General features: G+C 40.6%; 1 pseudogene; it reads right to left on the bottom strand.

Annotated features, from left to right (window-relative positions):
• Nucleotides 1-3,352: 3,352 nt before the first annotated feature.
• Nucleotides 3,353-3,757, bottom strand: LOC138172563 (calmodulin-1-like; annotated as a pseudogene).
• Between the last annotated feature and the right edge of the window lie 215 nt (nt 3,758-3,972).

Here is a 3,972-nt window from a genome sequence, read left to right as displayed (position 1 = left end):
CTATACAGAAACAGAGTAAATAAATGAACTTTTTTTGAGCAATTGGGGTTAAGTAACTTACCCAAGTTTACATGGCCAGTTTTTCTTTTTGAGTGTGTGTGGGTGTTCAGTATCTGAGACCAGGGGGGCAGCCAGGTGGCACAGTGAGTAAGAGCATTGGCGCTGGAGCTGGGAGACCCAGGATCAGTTCTGGCCTCAGATACTTAGCACCCACACAAAATAACTGGCAGTGTAACCTTGAGCAAGTTAGTTAATGCCAATTGCTTCAAAACAAAAAAAAAAATATCTGAGGCTGGAACCAATCCAGGGTCCTCCTGACTCCAGGGCCAGTGCTTTTACTCACTGTTCCACCTAGGCACCCCAAATGAACTTTCTTTGAAAGAGGTAAGTAAAAGTGAATATTGCTGGGGGGGGGGCAGAGTTAAGATGGCAGAGTAGAAACAGGAACTCCATGTGGCTCCACCTCTCACCACCTCCAATCCATGTAAAAGGGGACTCTAAACAAACTTTGGAGCTACAGAACCCACAAAATGACATAGAGAAGCTAACCTCCCAGGAGGTTAGCCCAGGAGTCTGGCAGGAATAAGCCAGGCCAGACCTCTGGTAGAGGAGCCCAGCCCCACCCAAGTTTCAGCCCCAAGGCGGGCCTGACCAGCTGCCAGCTGAAGGGACTCCAGATCACCACCAGCTATGGCAATCCAGAATTATCAACACAATGATGTTAAAGACAAAGTGAGAGGTCAGTGCAATGTAGACTTTGGGACAGAGAAGTTGGGAGTTTATCGGCTTTTACCCCCAGGTCAAGGAGCCACTGAGGGCTGCAGCACTGCAGCTGCCCCCATCTGGGAGCTTCAGTTCCTGGCCTGCAGAGTGTAGGGGGCCCAAGCAACCAGCCTAAGGAGTAATCATTCTTGCTTTAACCTGCTTGGATCTGGATTGTGGCCTAGGGTGGAGGTCCTGGGGTGTGTGACCAGCTTGCCAGAGCCTGTGGAGACATCAGGGATGGCACCCAACTAATATCTCCAGCAGCTGAGAAAACCTGAGGTTTGGTACAAAGCTCCCCTGTCTGGTAGCAGAGTCCTACTGTGGGAAAAATCAATAGTCAAGTAATTGAGTGGCAACATGACCAGGCAAAGGAAGCAAAGCAAACAGAAGAATCAAACATTAGACTCCTATTTGGGGGACAAAAATGATCAAAGAATGGAACAGGAGGAAGACAGTGAAGTCAGAACTCCTCCACCAAAAGCTTCAAAGGAAAATACGAGCTGGTTACAGGCCATGGAGGACCTTAAGAATCAGATAAGAGATGTGGAGGAAAAATTGGAAGAGAAATGAGAATGATTCCAGAAAATTATGAAATGAGGGGCGGCCAGATGGCTCAGCGAGTAAGAGCACTGGCTCCAGTGTCGGGATGACTTGGATCAAATCCGGGCTCAGAACCTCAGCACCACACCCCGAAAAAACTGGCCGTGTAACCTTGAACAAGTTACTTAACCCCGATTGCTAAAAAAAAAAATTATGAAATGAGAGTCAATAGCCTGACTGAGGAAAACAATACAAGAATCTCAAAAGCTCACTGAGGAGAATCATTCCTTCAGAATTAGACTGGAGGAAATGGAAGCTAATGACTTTATGAGAAATCAAGATGCTGTTAAACAGGTCCAAACAAATGAAAGAATAGAAGGCAATGTTAAATATCTCATTGGAAAAACCACTGACCTGAAAAATAAATCCAGGAGAGATAAATTAGAAATTATTGGACTACCTGAAAGCCATGATCAAGGAAAGAACCTAGAAATCATCCTCCAGGAAATTCTCAAGGAAAACTGCCCTGATGTTTTAGAATCAGAGGGCAAAATAGAGGTTGAAAGAATCCACCTATCACCTCCTGAGAAAGATCCCAAAAAGAAAACTCCTAGGAATATTATAGCCAGGTTACAGAATTTCTAGATTAAGAAGGGAATATTACAAGCAGCCAGGAAGAAACAATTTGAATATTGTGGAAATACAATCAGGATAACTCAGGATCATGCAGCTTCTACACTGAGTGATCGAAGGCCTTGGAATATGATATTCTGGAAGGCAAAGGAGCTGGGATTAAAACCAAAAATTACCAACCCAGCAAAACTGAGTATCATGTTTCAGGGGAAAATATGGTCATTCAGTGGAATAGAAGATTTTCAAGCATTCTTGCTGAAAAAACAGAGTTGAATAGAAAATTTGACATTCAGATACAAGAAGCAAGAGAAGCATGAGAAGGTAAACAGGGAAAAGATATCATAAGGAACTTATCAAAGTTGAACTATTAGCATTCCTACATGGGAAAAATAATAATTGTAACTTATGAAACTTTTCTCAGTAGTTGAAGGGATTAGAAATATATATACATATATATGTGTGTGTGTGTATGAGGGTATATGGGCATATGAATACATATGTGTGTATATATGTTTACAGGCATACATAGATAGAGGCCACAGGACCAATTTAACAGGAAGGGATGATACTTAAATGGTGAAATTAAGAGGTGAGATAGGAATATAATGAGAGGATATAGGGAGAGACAGATTGGGGTAAACTATTTCATACAGAAGAGGCAAGGGAAAATGGTTACAATGTAGGGGAAGAATAGGAAGGCAAAAGGAAATGGGTCAACCTTATTCCCATTGAATTTTATTTGAGGAGGGAATGAAATACACACTAAATAGGGTATCTCACCCTCCAGGAGAGTAGGGCATGAGAGGGGAAATGATGGAAGGGAGGACAGGCTGGGGGGGAGAGAAGTTGGAAACACCCACTTTTGAAAAGGGACGGGATCAAAGTAGAGACTAGAACAAGTGGGAGATGTGATAGGAGGGAGGGAAACATAGCCTTTTACAATATATCTACTATGTTATTGTTTTGCATTAGCAACGCATGTACAACCTATACTGAACTGTTTATCTTTCCAGTAAGGGTGGGTGACAAGGAAGGAAGGCAATGAATCTGGAATTCAAAGTTTTAAAATCATGTTTAATATATATATATATATATATATATATACTATTTTACATGTAATTTGGAAATAAGATATACAGGCACTGGGGCATATAGATCCACCATGCCCTATTGGAAAATTCGAAAGGGGTATGGGAGAAGATATGGGAGATAGTGAATTGGAGGAGGGAATATCCTGTGGCACTGCTATTATGGCGAGGTGGGTAAGGGAAAAACAGGGAGAAAATTTGTAACTCAAAATCTGGCAGAAATGAATGATGTAAAAATAAATCTATACAAAATTTAAACAAAAAAAAGAGGTAAGGAAAAGTTTCAATTTGATTCTTCTAGAGGCAGGAAAGTTGCAAGGAGTTCTTCATTTTGCAGTCATCATCTGTATGGATTCTTTATATTTGACTCTATCTCCATCAAAATCTACTTCTCTGGTCATTTCTTCTACTTCTTCATCTGTAAGTTTTTCTCCTAAGTTTGTCATAGTTCTGCACTAATGCAACCATTATCATCCTTGTCAAAGTCTCAGAATGCCTCACAGATTTCTTCTTCACTTTCTGTATCTTTCATTTTCCTAGCCATCGTGGTAAAAGAAATTCAGGAAAGTCAATAGTGCCATTGCCATCAGCATCCACATCTTTGATTATATCCTGTAATTCTGCTTCTGTTGGATTTTGACCAAATGATCTCATAACAGTTCCAAATTCTTTTGTCATGATGGTGCCATTGCCATCTTTGTCAAATAGGGAGGAGGTTTCCTTGAATTCAGCTGTCTACTTTAAAGTTTGTTAATCTAGCTTTTGATTTTCAAGATTTTTATTATTTTTATTATTTTTCTAGGTTGCTTCTTTTTTGTTGGATGCCAAATGGGCTGACCTACTCTTACTTTTTTTGACATAAGCTATGTAGAGATGTAAATATTGTTTTAAGTACTTCTTTGGCTGCATCTCACCAATTTTCCTAAGTTTTCTCATATGTTGTCTT

The sequence above is a fragment of the Petaurus breviceps genome, unplaced genomic scaffold, assembly GCF_028583685.1.
Source record: "Petaurus breviceps papuanus isolate PSGF00001 unplaced genomic scaffold, PetGlider_PUasm1.0 551, whole genome shotgun sequence".
NCBI classification, from domain to species: domain Eukaryota; kingdom Metazoa; phylum Chordata; class Mammalia; order Diprotodontia; family Petauridae; genus Petaurus; species Petaurus breviceps.
This window is presented reverse-complemented; position numbering and strand designations above follow the sequence as displayed.